Source organism: Schistocerca americana, chromosome 2 (genome assembly GCF_021461395.2).
Source record: "Schistocerca americana isolate TAMUIC-IGC-003095 chromosome 2, iqSchAmer2.1, whole genome shotgun sequence".
In the NCBI taxonomy this organism is placed as follows: Eukaryota; Metazoa; Arthropoda; class Insecta; order Orthoptera; family Acrididae; genus Schistocerca; species Schistocerca americana.
Window position 1 is genome coordinate 220785299 of NC_060120.1, and position 18619 is coordinate 220803917.

Below are 18619 nucleotides of genomic sequence, written 5' to 3' on the forward strand. Positions count from 1 at the left end.
GCACCTTCACAGGAGCGTCGTGCCGGTATAAAACGAGCACAGGCCCAAATAATTTCCATAACTCCGCCGACTGGAGGGTGTCGCAATCCGTGCAAGGGCCTTTGAACGAGTCCGTGGAGAATACCCGTCGATGTATCACGTTATCAGAGAAAAACAACGTAGTCGCAGAACCTTCATACATATGGTCGTACTGCCAGATGGTCGCCGCATGACAACGCAAAAAGACGTTGCCAACGCTTTCGTGGAACACTACGGTCATCTCTATGAAGAAGCGGAACACGATCAGGCCGCCTTTCATGAGGTCCGACGAACGCTCTCCGCGTGTCTCGACTAGTCGGCCAACCTAGAGTTAACAGGTGAAATCACAGTTGACGACGTAATGGAAGCGATTGATAAGGGAGCGTCGCACAAATCGCCGGGGCCCGACGGGTTTCCGTTAGAGTTTTATCGTACATTTAAAGATCTCATGATTCCACGATGGACTGCCATGTACTGCGAATTGATGTCTCCCAACATGCCTCTTCCACCCACCTTCGTGGAAGGAATGATCATCCCCATCCACAAACCATCTGGCGGCACAGGGATACAGGCCTACCGGCCACTGACCCTTCTTAATTGCGACTACAAGATCTACGCCAGGATACTTGCAGCACGCTTTAAACGCGTGATACGTCAAGTGATTTCACTCGAACAAACCCAGCTAGGAGGAGCTAGCAATATACAAACGGCACTCAGCGACTACCGCGATGTTATCGCACTGGCTTTAACATGTCGTCTCCGGGGTGTATTGGCATCGATAGACTTCGATCGCGCATTTCACAGGCTGAGTCATGCTTATCTCACGGACGTGATGACGAAAATGAAGTTTCCGGAAAGTTTTGTCACCGTCGTCATGAGACTACTCCACGGAGCCGCATCCAAAGTGCTCATCAATGGACGCTTGGTGGGGCCCATCAACATCTCACGATCGGTCAGACAAGGGTGCCCGCTGTCAACGATATTGTATGCCATCGCTATCGAGCCGCTGCTTTGCGGGCTCCGGAATCGACTCCAAGGAATGACGATAAGGCACAACAAGTTTATATGCCGAACATACGCAGATGACCTAGTGTTTTTAGCACGGTCTGGCGACGAGGCAAGAGCGGCCCTGCATTGGATTAATTTGTATTGTATGGCTACGGGAAGTCGCCTGAACATGGCAAAGTCGGGAGCGATGAACATCAGGAGAGGACTCCCGACAGGAAGTGTAGCACCATTACAGCCGATCACCAAGATGTAATGCCTAGGAATTATCTTCACTGCAGACGTTCGACGCACGGTGGCCCTGAGTTACAGACATCTTCTGCAAACAATTCGTGCGAGTGTCCGAAGTCACAGGTTAAGGGCACTGGATATGATACAACGGGTCACCTTTGCCAACACTTACCTAGCCTCTCGCATCCCCCACCTGGCACAAGTTCTTCCTATGCCGGTGGTGTTGGCCTGCTGAATCCTGGCGGCACTAGGATATTTTGTGAGCACAGGTCTGCTTTTTAAGGTAGGATACGAAACCCTCACCCTTCCTCGTAGTCGTGGAGGTCTTGGACTAGTCCACGTAAGCGACCGAGCAGTGGCTATTTATGTAACCACGATGATAAAGATGTGGACATGACACCAGACAAGTCTGACGGGCAGCTTGATAGACGAACTCGCTCCACCTTCTCGTTCGGCTCCGGTAGCGGTGGCTCACATCTCACCATCGCTTGCCCATATGCGAACCTTCTTTGTGGAACACAGTTATGTACATATGGAACTACCGACTACCAGGACGGCAACGGCACGTGATATATATCACATCTTGACGCGACGACGGCAGAATAATGCCGTAGAGCGCCGCCAACCAACGGTTACGTGGTCAGTGGTATGGCGTACAGTGCACCACCCACACCTTGATACGGGAACGCGCGCACTGTGGTATCAGGTGGTAAATGGGAAATACGTGACTCGTTCCAGGTTGCATACAATTCATATGGCGGACGAGCCACTGTGTCCGCAGTGCAATGTTATAGACACCGAGGAGCATCGCCTGATATGCGGTCCTTCGGCGGACGTATGGTGTTTGGTCAAAAAAATGATCGCCTTCCTCCTTCGGGTGGGGCCGCAAACAATAGAACCACGCACACTACTTCTCCCAGATAGGACATATTATCCCCGAACGAAGACAAACGCAGTGACTTGGATTCGAGGTTTGACTGTGCATTATCTTTTCCGAGACGGCAGTAAGAATGTGCTTGACTTTTGGGCCTTACTACAGGAACATCACTCACAGCTTATGAGACATCCAAGATATCGAATATATTACGCAAATTTTTTAGGGGTGTACCGGGTAGGAGAATGTAATTATTGTCTATAAGTATCAGAACAAGAAAGGACCAGGACAGTGGAGAGGAAAAAAAAAAAAAAAAAAAAAAAAAAGTGGTCAGCGCGACAGACTGTCAATCCTAAGGGCCCGGGTTCGATTCCCGTCTGGGTCTCAGATTTTTCTCCGCTCAGGGACTGGGTGTTGTGTTGTCCTAATCATCATCATTTCATCCCCATCAACGCGCAAGTCGCCGAAGTGGCGTGAAATCGAAGGACTTGCACCAGACGAGCGGTCTACCCGACTGGAGGCCCTCGTCACACGACATTTCATTTCAAATGATTTTATGTTTCTGTTTTTAAAGTCTGCACTCTATTAATACAGTTGTCCACGTGTGAGTGAGTTAAAGGTTCTGCCCAGTGTTTCTACGTTTCAGTTATTGGAATGTCTTTGTGTTTCGGGCAGAAACTTTTAATTGTGCCAGCGCCTTGGCGGGGAGTGAAACGTCATCAGAGGTCTAGGCCGGGCAATGTTTAAGAACCTGGCCACTACCGGAGTTGGTCACATATCCCCTTCGAAAGTTTAGTATTTATCTTCCTTCCGTTAAGGCGGGTTGACTGGTAGATACATATTTTTTATGTAACCTGTTTGCGTATGAACTTGTTTTCTTAAATATTGCTGACTGGCAACTGGCTATACCTTAAACTGCATAGCATCCGCTGACTTCCTTGTGCAGATTTTTCTATTACTTTTTTGCTAACACATCTGAGTACGTAAACATTTATGTTTTTAAGATCAGGGTCTCCGTTTTAGGTTTTTTTAATTAAGTGATTCTATCATGTTATGTAAGAACATCTTAGTTTGGCACTAGTGCTCAAGTGTTATTAAGTCACCCTTTACCTGTAATTGTTTCACTATATCTATTTTGAGGGAAGTCCTATATGGGAGTTTTAAGTTTTCAAGTTTGTCAGTAACCCCCTTTCCTTAATTTGGAATTGTTTGTTAGAGTACTGAGTATGTTGGGTTTCTAATTCTATTTGCAAAGTTTTATCTAGTGGCTCGTCCACAATTTGTAATCGTTAGCTTTCTTTTTTTTAAAAAAAAACTTTGTTAGAGCACTGAATACGTTGGGTTTCTAGATCTGTTTGCAAGGCTTTATCTAGTGGCTAGGCCACAATTTGTAATTCTCAAATTATTATTTTTTAAAGGCGTAATGCCGATCAAGTGTCTTAATTATGAAGTGTGACTACCAACCATGATTCCATCCCGCCTCCTCTTTTATGGTGTTCAAAATGGTTCAAATGGCTCTGAGCACTATGGGACTCAACTGCTGAGGTCATTAGTCCCCTAGAACTTAGAACTAGTTAAACCTAACTAACCTAAGGACATCACAAACATCCATGCCCGAGGCAGGATTCGAACCTGCGACCGTAGCGGTCTTGCGGTTCCAGACTGCAGCGCCTTTAACCGCACGGCCACTTCGGCCGGCTTTTATGGTGTTTAAGATATACTGTGCAAGTATGGTACGATTAAGGAATCAAGCATCACTAGCAACTTGGATACAAGTGTCAACGCTAGTTACTTCGATTGTACACTCTACGTAGCACAGACCTGGAATTGTTTAATACTGAAGAAGTTTGATTATTTTGCAAGTCGCCCTTTGCTTGCGACACATCTGTGTAACCGCAAAAATTAAGTATTGTCTGCTTCCTTTTTGTAATAAAACTCATTAGTACGACTTGTTTGATTTGATTGTCTAACGAACCGAGTACGAAAGATTCTGAGACAACCGATATTTGACGACAAAGCTGTACGTAATATTATCAATCAAAACGGTCACACAATCTTTAGTAGTAATGTTACCTGGCAGAATACCCATGTGGCCCAGGGAACACCACGCTATGGCTGTCCAAATCATCACAGAACACCTGCAATGTATCACTCCTGCGAAGTAAACTCCTCCATGAGTTGGGGCAACACTGTGCAACAAGACTCATCTGGCCAACTGTCTTTCCTCCATGGCTCCATAGTCCGGGTTTTATGGCTTTTGCACGTCTTCCAGTTACGGGCATTTGCCTCACTAACGCAGTTCGCCGAGCTGTTCCCTGCTTCTGGATCTCCGTGTTGTTTTGTTGCTGTCAGAGTTCGTGACTGCAACATTCAGTCCTGCAGAGATTTTTGCAGCTGACGCCCTCTTGTTTTCCGTCATAATCCTCTCCAACGACCATCTGTCACGATCACCAGAACATTATTTCGTCCGCGTTGAGACTTAGTAGATGTATGCGTTATAAATCTCGATAAGGCGCATCTTGAAACATCAAACTTTGCGACTCCCTTGGTTACAGAGCACCCGCCATGAGACCACAAAAAATTTGCCCACCTTCAAACCCACATTGGTCCGACATAAAGCACTCACAACTACACAGAGTACTGTTCTGATCATGACCGACAGTTCGAAAGTTGGACGTCGTGATTCTGCTGTTTGCATACACAAACTCTGAGTGTGAGATATTATTATCGGGTGTAGTAGCGAGCGAACAGTTGGCAACGTGAGTCGTAAGTGGTCGGAGGCAGCCTGCGATGTGGAGAAGCCGCGCGACATGAGAGGTCGCAGTCTGCCGTGACCGTGCCAGTAATTCAGGTTTTTTTTGGTAATTTTCCTTCTTGCTGCATGTACTTGGCTTGCGCACTGGAGGGGTTTGCCAGATTTGTGCATGCATACATTGAGAGTAATATTCGTATCTTTCTTGTAGCCGGAACCGTGTTTATTGAGCATAGACATTGTGGAATATTTAATAGTTCGTGTAAAGTTCGTCAGTTTTTAAATAATATATTGCAAATACAATAGACTAGACTATTTTGGTTTGTTTCATTTTTTTACACCGTTTAACGATAGTTGACCGAATCCCTCCTCATCATTCAATTTCTATGAAAAAATATATGGCAGACGTTAGAGAATGTTTTCTCTCCCTCTATTTTTTTTTTTTTTTTTAACTCGCAGTCAGATAGGTGAGAATTGATTTGTTTTATGCTCAGTGAGTATACTATTACAGTCAGAGGCGCAACCTCACAAACGTTTCCGTACGTCTTTCAGTAGAACTAATAACATCAATTTAAACGTAGTTACCGACGAGTTTCAACTTGCAGTGTAGTTATGACATTGCATAGGTGCCGATGGTAGTCAAATACAATAGCGCAACCTGGAGGCTTCGCAAGCATCTGCTTTTACGTGCAAGCATGCATTTCTCACGGTGTTCCCAAGTTTGTATCTAGCCCCTGTAGCTTCCCCGTGTCTAGTTAAGCCCTGGCGCAACTATTCCTCTGATTTCTCACGCACTTAGTGGATATCTGTACGTTCTCCCCAAAATAGCATCTGGGTTGAAACTCTCTTTTCATTACCAGAACTAGTGTGTTTGTACGTTCTTTTGCATGACCAGTCCAACTCGTACATTGTTATTAGCACCCATGTTGAAGCTCTGAAATCGATTCACGGCCGCAGTATTACTGGCTAACCCTGCAAGTAGGTTTAAGCTTTTAAACCCATAGGCTTTCTATTTAGATCAATGTGTGCAGTTATTGTTTCAGAGGAATCGTAGAGTTACATTAATCTGTCTACCGTATTTTGTCTAGTAACACAGTCGGTCGAAGTGGTCAGAGAGCTATGGGTATTTTATAGTTCTCAAGCAGAGACCGACAGGGTGATATTACTGCTCAGTTTTATGAGCATCTCTGCCATTTTGCGATACTGTAACAGCTGTAATACTGCCTCGAACCTTCTTCTGAAGAAAAGTCGACTATAGACGACATATTTTCTTCAGCCATTACCTCTTTCAGAGTCTTTCAAGTTTGTGTTTTAGATTGTTTCACGGCATTTAATACTGCGTAAAACAAACATCTATTTAACGTCTTTCTGGTTTCTATTGGGAGAATCCTGACTTCATTCACAAAATTTCGCATGTTGCCCAGCGATATTTTCTGAGTATTTTAGTATGAGGAACCTTTGTCTCCGACGGCGCATACCAGAGCGATTGCATTTCTAATCGTTATTCATATTTGTATCTGAACTGTACTGAAAATATCTACATAGCAGTATGCAGTGAATTTCTTGTCTCGAAACAAAACTGTTCCGTTCGCTTACTATACTTGCTCTTCTCAACAGCAAGCTTGCGTTGAGCATTGTTCGGTTTTGTTGGGGTTTGGTCTTCCGGGAGTGTTAGTAGTGCCTGAACAGTGAAACACAGCAGCATTTTTAGGGATACTGGTGAACCATTTCGTGATAGTACGTCGTGTGTGGGTTTATTCAATCCAACGGAAGAGCTAAACAAGGGAAGCGTTCGCGCAGCGACGGTAACGACAGTATTTTGGCATCTTTACATACCCTGAACATCCAGAATATTGTGACAACCTCCCCAATAGCCAGTATGTCCACCTTTGGCGTGGATAACAGCAGCGAAGCTTCATGGCATGGAAGAAATGAGCCCTTGGTAGCTCGCAGGAGAGAACTGGCACCATATCTGCACACATAACTCAATGAGCTCTGATGCCACTTCAATCGCATCCCAGTTGTGTTCGACCGGTTTCAGATTTGACGAGTTTTGGGGCCAGAAAATCAATTAGAGCTCGCCATTGTGTTCCTCGAAACACTCCATCACACTCGTGGTCATCATAATCTTTCTGAAAAATGCCACTTCCGTCTGGAAACATGATCGTCATGTAGGGGAATACGCGGTATGCAACCAGCGTAAGATATCCTTTGCCGCCATGCTGCCTTGCACAAGCTCCACTGGACCCATGGATGCCCATATGAATGTTCCCCAGAGCCTAATGGAGGCGCTGTCAGCTTGTCTCCGTCCCGCAGTAGAGTTGTCATTATACCACGCAGCAATCTGCCACTGCGCCAACGTCCAATACAGACGATCACGTGCCCATTTCAGTTGTAGTTGGCGATGTCGTGGTGTTAACATTGGCACATGCATGATATCTGTAATAACGGGTGGCCGTCCAGTCCCTCGACGTCTGGACGTGGTTTCACCTTGGTTTCACCACGTAGTGAGAACACTGACCACAGTACTCCTCGAACACCATAAAAGTCGTGTACTTCCCGAAATGCTCGTACCCAGCCTCCGGGCCATCACAATCTGCCCTCGGTCAAACTCAGATAGATCACGCGCCTTAGCCATTCTACATACGGACAGCTCGCTCGCTGATACACTACTGGCCATTAAAATTGCTACACCACGAAGATGACGTGCTACAGACGCGAAATTTAACCGAGAGGAAGAAGATGCTGTAACATATGTAAATGATTAGCTTTTCAGAGCATTCCACAAGGTTGGCGCCGGTGGCGACACCTACAACGTGCTGACATGAGGAAAGTTTCCAACCGATTTCTCATACACAAACAGCAGTTGACCGGCGTTGCCTGGTGAAACGTTGTTGTGATGCCTCGTGTAAGGAGAAGGATTGCGTACCATCACGTTTCCGACTTTGATAAAGATCGGATTGTAGCCTGTCGCTATTGCGGTTTATCGTATCGTGACAGTGCTCCCCGCGTTGGTCGAGATCCAATGATTGTTAGCAGAATATGGAATCGGTGGGTTCAGGAGGGTAATACGGACCGCCGTATTGGATCCTAACGGCCTCGTATCACTAGCAGTCGGGATGACAGGCATTTTATCCACATGACTGTAACGGATCGAGCAGCCACGTCTCGATCCCTGAGTCAACAGATGGGGACGTTTGCAAGACAACAACCATCTGCACGAACAGTTCGACGACGTTTGCAGCAGCATGGACTATCAGCTCGGAGACCATGGCTGCGGTTACGCTTGACGCTGCATCACAGGCAGCAGCGCCTGCGATGGTATTCTCAACGACGAACCTGGGTGCACGAATGGCAAAACGTCATTTTTTCGGATGAATCCGGATTCTGTTTACAGCATGATGATGGTCGCATCTGTGTTTGGCGACATTGCGGTGTACGCACACTGGAAGCGTGTATTCGTCAGCGCCATACTGGCGTATTACCCGGCGTCATGGAATGGGTTGCCTCTGGTCTCGGTCTCGGTCACCTCTAGTTCGCATTGACGGCACTTTGAACAGTGGACGTTACGTTTCAGATGTGTTACGACCCGTGGCTCTACCCTTCACTCGATCCCTGCGAAACCCTACATTTCAGTACGATAATGCACGACCGCATGTAGCAGGTCCTGTACGGGCCTTTCCGGATACAGAAAATGTTCGACTGCTGCCCCGGCCAGCATATTCTCCAGATCTCTCACCAATTGAAAACATCTGTTCAATGATGGCCTAGCAAATGGCTCGTCACAATACGCCAGTCACTGGTCTTGATGAACTGTGGCACCGTGTTGAAGTTGCATGGGCAGCTGTACCCGTACACGCCATCCAAGCTCTGTTTGACTCAATGCCCAGGCGTATCAAGGCCGTTATTACGGCCGGAGGTGATTGTTCTCTGGGTACTGATTTCTCAGGATCTGTGCATCCAAACTGCGTGAAAATGTGTTCACAGGTCACTTCTAGTATAATATATTAGTCCAATGAATATCCGTTTATCATGTGCATTTCTTCTTGGTGTAACAATTTTAATGGCCAGTGGTGTATTACATGCACCGTGCGTGTGTCTGGCTAGCGTTCATTCCTCGCCAGGTGACGCTGCTGTCGCCCGGACGGATTTATATCGGTAGTAGGCCGGTGGTCATAATGTTCCGGAGGATCAGTGTACGGTCCTACGAGAAACGGTTCCTTCCGTGTTAAATTTGGTCATGGCGTATTACAGCCTTTTCACTCTTGTGAAAGTATTTTGCATACGAAAAAGGTAATAGGGTTTATAAACAGAGAAAATCGTTATTGTTTTACTGGAATGAGGCATGAAGACTACGGGTCCCTTATACCACAGTACTCAGAACATCAGAACATATCCTCGAACAGTCTCCGAAATTTTGGCGGTGGAGTTCAGGCTACCTTGTACAAAAAATCGAATTCAATTAATTTGCCGTTCTTACGGTATTTAAAGTTGTTCGATTTTGAAACATCAACCTTCTTCGTTCAGTCCGTTTTTCACCGTCAGACACCGGTCTTAAGACAGCTAATACGACCTAAGATCAAGAGGATGAGAGTCAAACAAATTGGTAGTCTAAGTGAACGTGGCTGGAACAAGATGCCGATACAAACTTTCAAAAAAATTCCGAAAGCTATTCTAACCTAACATTTTGTTTCATGTTGCTATTTTACTTACTGTGCGTCGATGATGCTGAAGTAACACGATTTGTTGAATTCAATCATTTCACGTCCGTGTAGTAGGATGTCACGTCATCCGTAGTGACTTACCTGAAACAAAAGAAAATCATTATAGACCAGATCACGGCCTCTGGATTTAATCTATCATTTCCATAGTACTTATCACTACCGTTCCTACGCTTTTGTGTACTTCATATTAATTTTGTATGTAAATTGCTCTCGGCTGTGCTAAAGACTTTAAGTTTCTAGCTCTGTAAACACTATCAAAAGATCGTTCACGTATCACGTTCACGTATTGTTCTAAAATTCTGATAATTTCTAATATAGAGTGAGTGCGATGAGGGATGTAGATGTACAAAAAAGAATTATAGCTACGAAATCAGCATGGTCTGTACAATTATCTGCATTAATTCATCACATGACAACTCTTTCTCGCCATATCTTAGTTTTGTGTATTAAGTCAAAACCAAAAAACCTCCAACTCATTAAATGAACTTGTACACATCAGATACATAAAACAGATATTACGCAATGCATATCAGTATATAAACACGTTCCAGTATAAAGATTATCAACGTTTCAGAAATGAAATCAGTGACAAGAAACAAAAAGTTTTGAGTATTTCTCAATAAAATAAAATGTCTGACAGGTAGCAAAACCAGTTTTTATTTTTCCTAAACTGGTCCTTCTGTTCCATTAACGTATTTCTATTAAAAACAGGTAGTCAACTAAGAAAAAAGTGTTGGTTAATGTTAACACTCGTCTTGTGTACATATCGTGTAGACTGACTCGTTCGACACCACTTCGATAAAAGAATCTTTCAAATGATCTGTGGAACAAGTGCTTAACGAACTAACTAACAATAAGGGCCGGCCGGAGTGGCCGAGCGGTTAAAGGCGCTACAGTCTGGAAACGCACGACCGCTACGGTCGCAGGTTCGAATCCTGCCTCGGGCATGGTTGTGTGTGATGTCCTAAGGTTAGTTAGGTTTAAGTAGTTCTAAGTTCTAGGGGACTTATGACCACAGCAGTTGAGTCCCATAGTGCCCAGAGCCATTTGAACCATTTGAACAATAAGGAATGGTCCCACCACGGACATCGAGTACGATCTTCAGTTTGTCGCAGGCTCCAACATGTTTGCATCCACTTCGCGACGTTTACGCTTAGAGTATCCAGCACGTGTCTTTTGGCATTGAGGTCTAACAATATTTATGCCAGTCCACTCTCAACGTTCTCGTATTCCATTGCTTCAGCGGTTCTCGAGGTTTTGTGTACACGAGTCTCCGCGATAATGGAGGAAGGGTCCCAGCAAAGTCCAAGTAAAAGTCAATCTCCATTCCGTTAGCATACGTTTCCCCTCTGAACAAAGTTTCTATGAAAATATGCATTAGCTGTAAGTAGCGTCTAGACAATTACGCCTCACTTTTAGCTTACACAAGCATAGTGATTCAGCTGACGGCTTATGATCACCCATAAACTACATTATTCACTATGAGTAGCGATGGTTATAAGCGATTCCCTCCGCATTAAGCATTCATTGTTCGGTAATTAGCAAATTATTTGAACTTCATTTCTAAGACATTCATTTTATTTATTTATTTACATCCTTGTGCTAAACTGAGGAGCGCAATTGAACTTATTTGGCTGGTCTTTGCGTGCCGGGTGCCTGTCAGAAAAGTCATCAGACACATGTACTCTGGTGTTTCGTTGGATAATTGAAGTTTCGTATAGCTGGAGCCAGTCCAAACAAAAACTTCTTGTCACGTCTTTCACTCGCTGTCTTGTGACAAGAAGCGTCGATCTGTTTCCTGCGGAACTTTGGGTGCCCATTCGAAGGAGCGCTGTCAGATTAGTTTAGTGCGAAATTCGTTTTACTGACACGCACTAAAAGGCACATTAAAACGCGAAAACTTGACCCGTCTAATGTACCACTCTGCCCCATGACTGTGTGCAACCGCCGTGCAGCAGCGCTACTCAATCGCCGCTATAGTACTAGTTATTCTTCGTGTTTTACTGACCCTATTAATACATATCGACAAACCGAATATCGCACTAGACTAATTCGGGACCGATCTATCGAATGGGCATCTAAATTCCCCACTAAAAATCGCTTTCCGTCCCCGGTAGCTGAGTGGTCAGCTCGCCAGAATTTCAATCCTAAGGACCCGAGTTCGATTGCCGGCTGGGTCGGAGATTTTCTCCGCTCAGGGAGTGCGTGTTGTGTTGTCATAATCATCATCGTTTCATCCCCATCGACGCGCAAGTCACCGAAGTGGCTTCAAATCGAAAGACTTGCACCCGGCGAAAAGTTTACCCGACGGGAGGCCCTACTCACACGACATTTATTTATTTTTATTTGTAACGGGAACAAACCGACGCCTCCCGTCGATACTGTGCGTCGCATTAAGACGTAGTTAGTATTATTTGCTTCGACCGACTCCAGCTACACACTGCAAGAACGAAATTACAAATGTACCCTGAAACACGACTGAAAAGGCGTGTGACTCCTGAGACACGAGAGAAAAGGCGCCTGAGAGAACTTAAGAAGCGATATGAAGTGACTCAGTAAGCCAGCGACCACGATGCAGGCTTGAGGAGACTTCACCACTGAGTATGTGGCTAGTGTAACTGGTCACTTTCAGTTCAAAAATTCTTATTTATTAAAGCGTTTCGGGCATGGCCCATCGGAACATCAAAAAGGAAAATCTGGATACAAATTATGGAGTCACATGTGTCAACCGTTAGCTACACAACTCAGCTGCAACTCTTCAGCAGTGACCTGTGTCCCTCAGACGCTGGAAAAGTTTGCCGAACAGCTTATGAGAGGGCACTCTGCGCTGTGGATATTTTTCAGCCCAGAGGGCACGGGCTTTCAGGCTACGCCCATTTGCTAAAGCATAGCAGAATATCATATAGTAGGCTTTTATTACCAACAAGTGGTAGAAGAGAGAAAATGCAAACGTACTACACCTTTTGTACGTACAAACTGCCCAATAACAGTAAACACATAAACATATAAGTGAATTCGCATTGGAAGACATGTATCCAAGGTTGACCGTACTCTACAATAAGGCACACAAACACGACAAAAACTAGAATGAGATTTTCACCCTGCAGCGGAGTGTGCGCTGATATGAAATTTCCCGGCAGATTAAAACTGTGTGCCGGACCGAGACTCGAACTCGGGACCTTTCCCCTTCGTGGGCAAGTGTTTTTTTTTTTCCAGAGATGGGTCAGGTAGTGGGGAGGCGGAGGCAAGGTGGGCAGGGGTCGCAACCCGAGGCCTGGCCACGATGTCTCCTCCCTCCCATCCTGTGGGAATGTGGTACAAAGGATTATTGTGAATGTTTTTTGTTATTTTATTTATTTATTTTTAATTTTTAATTTTTTTAAATTTTTTGTTAACAGTAAGTAACTGAAAACTTGTAAGTACACTCGTTGCGTCGAGTTGGGGACGCACATAACTAAAAACATGCTTATAGTTGTAGCAAAAGGCACAAAGAAAGAGAGCAAAGTGCGGGGCTAAGGAAGCCATGAAACAAAACCTAGGGGTAGAATCCATACCACCATTAACCGGTGCTACATCTTGCACCGGATGGGAAACAAAAACTGCGAAGACCTTTCCGTACCGGGGACAAAAAGAGGAAATGGGGCAAATACTACTATAGAGTGCAAGGGTTCACGACGAAACTCTCCGTCTGCTGTATCATCCAGGTATGACTTCTCGTAATGACCAAGGTAGATCCCACGTTGTACCGTGTAGTGTTCTATCATCGTCTTGTAATTTTAGCTTCTCTTACCCGTGGAGGGTCGTGAAACGCACTCCACAAATAATTGGAAAAAGAGTGTCGATACTTTGGGTTTCGGAGGATCTTGCAATGTTGTAAATCCCAATAGTTCCAAAAGTCTAAAGTGTCCTTAGTACTGTCTTGAAACCAATAATGCACTGCATGTCCACGAAGCCACGTGGTGGCTTTAGTTTTAGTGCGTGGGTAATACGTCTCATCCGGGAATAAGAGAGTCTTGGGGTCGATATGATTCGGCGTTACACGAAGGAAGAAGGAAGTATGATGACATGTGCCTCACATAGTGCCACACTGCCGTAGACTCGCCACACCTAAGACGTTGTTCATCGTTGCCTTGAACGCCACAGCCCGTGCACGTGGGTGAGTCTCCCATACGGATCGCATGGAGCCTTGATCTGGTCACCTGCTTACCGTTGACAGTGATATCTACACCGCCGTGACGTCGGTGTCCAGTGTTACGTGGTGAATTGTCCTCCACACGACTCGCCAGTTGACGTTCGGGTGCTTCCTCTCCACGACGTTATCGGGTCGTCCACGTTTCAGGACTCCACAAACCGTCTTTGCCGGTATAGGTAATACCTGGACGATGTGCGGAATGCGTGACGCTAAATGTGTGTTTACATACTGGGTCCGCTGGACGATGTCCAGGGCTCGTAAGCGGTTGTTGGCAATCCCAGTGCGAACATTTCGTAAAAGCCGTCGAAAGTTGTGAGTAGCGGTTCGTCGTATATCGTCTGCAAAATCAATGCTGCGACATTTCAAAGTATCTCTGAGCTGTAAGGGGGTGACACTGTCCTCAGACAATCCGACCCGATGTTCATCGCCACCTATTTTGCGACGTTGATAAGACTATCAGTGGCCATGCTATATGTCGCTATACAATTCAGTGCGCTAGCGGTGTCGTCACTGTTGCGGATGACAATCACCAGGTCGTCAGCGTACGCTTTACATCGGAGAGTGTGGCCTCGTAACGTCATACCCGTTAGTCGTTGGTGCAGGTCGCATAGAAGTGGTTCCACGGACACAGCGTAAAATAAAGTAGACAGAGGGCAGCCTTGGCGTATCGATCGAGAAATGGTGAAGGGCTGCGTAGGTTGGCCGTTGACGAACACCTTCGATGTCGCGTCACGGAGTAGTCGCATGACGACAGTGACGAATGGCTGTGGGTACCGCATATGTTGGAGGACTGCTTCCAAATAGTCGTGGTCCACTCGGTCGAAGCTTGACTGAAATCGATTGCCCCCTGCACCCTTCAGACGACATGCCCTCGCCAGTGAGATCAAGTCATGATATTCACTGAGTCCTGTTTAAATATTATTGTCGCCTCCCAATGACGATTGATCGGATGAGGTAACGTTTCGCAAGGTCTGGTGTATCTGCACCGCCAACAGTCGAGAAATGACCTTAAAGTCGCAGTTCAATAGCGTCAACGGGCAGTAGTCCTGCAGCCGTGAGCCACCGGACGGTTTGTGAATAGGAATAATCATCCCTTCCACAAGGGCCGCAGGGAGCGGCACTTCCGGGGATAGTAGTTCGCGACAGATGTCCGTCCATCGGGTCGCTAATAAATATTGAAAAGTCCGGTAAAACTCCAAGGGGAGGCCATCAGTACCCGGAGACTTGTTGATGGCTCCTGTTCTAATGGCGTCGATCACTTCTTCTTCCGTAATTCCTTCCATCAAGGCTACTTCCATTACAGAGGTTATAGTACCGTAAATTGTTTGAGATACGTCCTCCAGTGATGTCGGATGAGGCGTTTGAGCGAAATAGAGCTGGGAATAATGGTCTTAGAACGCTGTGTTTATGTCTAGTTTGGTTGTAAGGCGACGACCGTCCTCCGTGTCGATGAAGCGCATCAGCGCTCGTTGGCGTCGTTTACGTTCACGAAGTACGTGGAACATCGACGGGCGTTCGCTCGGTAGCCAATCCTGCTTCCTCGAGCGGATGACTGCCCCCTGTAGGGGGCGTCGCATATTAGCAATGATCTGAGCCTTAGCACGGTGGACCGCCGTTTGTCTTTCCGGAGACGGCGGCATAGCATCGCAGTCGCGCAGTACCCTGAAGTAAAAATCGAGTATATATCTACGCCAAGCAGCGTAGTTGCGACCATAGGTTATCAACGTTCGCCTCAGTGCCGGTTTGACGCAGTCCAACCACCAGCGGATCGTTGTGGCATATGCACAGAGACGATTTTCACACGAATGCCACGTATCCTCAACGGTTTGGCGGCAATCCGGGTACGACAGGTGAGCGATGTTTAATTTCCACGAGCTGCGGCTTCTCCACACTTGTTGCCGCCGCAGGGTAACGGCACAAATGTAAGCTGAGTGGTCCGAGAAAGCTGCAGGCCACAGTTACGCATCCTGTGTTCCAGCGGCGAGAGAGCGTGAGACATAAATCCGGTCGATGCGACTGAAGAGTGACTCACGGTCGGTGGCCGGAGTGAATCACGTTCGGTGGCCGTGAAGATGTTCCCAAATGTCCACCATCTGCAGGTCTCGAATTAGCGTCTCGAGGTCCGGGCACGGATTATATCGTGGGAGTTGGTCTATGGGTGGCAGTACGCAATTGTAGTCACCTCCAACACCAGGTGGTCGTGGCGGCCTTGGAAGAGCGGAGCGACGTCTTCCGCAAAGAATCGTGAACGTCCGCAACGTTTGTCCGTCCCGGAGGGTGCGTAGATATTGATAAGGCGGACACCAAGTACTGGGAGTGCCATTCCTCTTGCCCCAGGCAGAAAGAGGATATCGTCCGCCACTATACCTTCCCGAAGAAGTACAGCGACACCGCTGCCTGTGGGGGAAGCTGTTGAGATGCAAGCATCGTAACCGTACATGCCTCGGAAGTCGTCGACGTACACTTCCTGGAGAAGGGCTATATCGATGGAAGTAGAATTCAACATATCCTGAAGCAAGGATAACTTAGTGCGCGTCCGTATGGTGTTGATGTTTACAGTCGCAACGCGATAAGTTTGAGGTCTATTCATAGCACACGTGTTGGCCATCAATTCCCTTGTAAGGCTGTCTCGTCACTGTATCTGATGGCGGGAAAGGATCAACACTGGTGGGGTAAATTCTCCCGCGTGTCGTCCGACACGATGGGCAAGGAGTTTTCCTCACTGTCGTCCTCCCAGTCCGCCCAGTCGCCATGAAATACCATCGGCTGTTGATGGCTGTTAAGGCCGGTTCCCACTAGGGCTGCCGCGCGTCAAAACGGCGCGTCAGCGGCGTGGTTGCCATGGAAATGGCGTCAGCGGCAAGGCGCGGCGAGCTCTGCGTCGCGGTTTGACCATGTCTAACCGCTTCCGCTGCCGCGTGCCGCGCTCCAGGTGCGCGCCGCCAATCACAGAACGCGCTGAGCGTGACGTCAGGTACGGACTCCCGGGCCACACGAACTTTCGCCGAACCGCTGGCGCGGACGCGGCGGCAGCTATGAAATACTTATCATCCGATTCCAAGGAAACTATTCGGTAGAAAAATTTGATTCTTGGGCATGTTACAGCCTGATATCTTCTCTCGATAAAGGACCGAATTTATTTTCGTTATTCGTCGTGGTTACTTGCTGTATCGCATTTACGTAAACCTTTACACGAAATTTTAATGAGTGTGCAGAGGTAAAAACGCATTGCGTGGACTTTGCGTACAGTTCATTTTAGGTAATACATTATTGTGTATGAAATTTAGTCAACATATCGAAATTGTTTTTAAAGCTGAGAGCAGATCGATAGCTATCACCGTTCTCGAGATATTGTCTGAGAGGAGGAGGACCTTAGTGTTTAACGTCCCGTCGACAACGAGGTCATTAGAGACGGAGCGCACGCTCGGGTGAGGGAAGGATGGGGAAGGAAATCGGCCGTGCCCTTTCAAAGGAACCATCCCGGCATTTGCCTGAAGCGATTTAGGGAAATCACGGAAAACCTAAATCAGGATGGCCGGAGACGGGATTGAACCGTCGTCCTCCCGAATGCGAGTCCAGTGTGCTAACCACTGCGCCACCACGCTCGGTGATATTGTCTGATATGTCGGCGGACGGGCTATGCCGTGACCGCGCGCGGGTTGCTCGGCGACGCGACCGGTACTTCGTCCTGCTCGTCGTAAACCATGTGGTTGTATCAACCGCAAATTTCGTAAACGGTTCAAGAAATCGAAATGTTTTTTTTTTTTTTTTTGCAAACGATAACTTGTGAAAAGTCATGTATTTTGTCGCATGATAAATATCCTAAATCTGTTTATCTACCAAGATATGAAAGTAACTACAGTTTTTCAGAAGGGATAGATGAATTTTTTTAAATGGCATTAATAGCATGTCGAATGAGAAGTTAAACCAAAACTAATTTGCTGGTATGTCATAAGATGTAATTTACTAAATATGTAGAGCTATTGATTATTTCCTTTCTTTTTTCTTTATCCAGTGTACTTTACTGATTCAAGACGCGTTTCGCCTTTTACTTTAAGGCATCTTCGGTGGAATCTAGAATGACTCAGTTTTGTTTTGATCTGTGATACTTGGAGATTATAAAACAGTTCACATCTTTTTTTACGTGAATGACTGATTACTTACAGTGAATTGAGTTTTTTGGCGGACATATACGTTTCCCCTCACCTGCTCACATGCTGGAGGTTGAACTAAAACTTAGATTATGGAACATAAGCACATTTTCATGTTCGCTCTTTTTTCTTCTGTCACTAGCAGTAGACCTTTTACCGAAAACTCTGATTTAAAGTCGTAACTACAGTGTGTTCACCTCATGTCCCTTCCTGTCTGGTTTGTTTATGTACATGTTGCCAACCTGCAAAATTATATGCTGAAAACTAATGTTTGTTTATTTTTGTTCTCCTTATATCTGTATGTGTGTGTGGCTAGCCAGTGATAGTTATAGAAAGTTGAAAGTGAATCCAGTAGTTGTCAGACAGTGGTTGAAAGATTTGGTGTTCAGCTGATTTCAGTTTTGGTTTAAATGTTTTAAGGAGTGCATGGAAGAGTAAATTCACTGCTTACATTAATAGATAAAATAGTAGAATAGTATTTCAACAGATGATTATTATCAGAATACTATCACCCAACCCCTTTGTCCTTACTCTTTGACGCCCCACAATACGCCCTGTCAACTAACCCCTATTGTCGTCAAAGTTGTACCGTAATTTCCTCTTCCTCCTCTATTTAATTCCGTACCTCTTCTTTAGTCACACGATCCTCGTATCTAAAGTTCAGCATTCTTA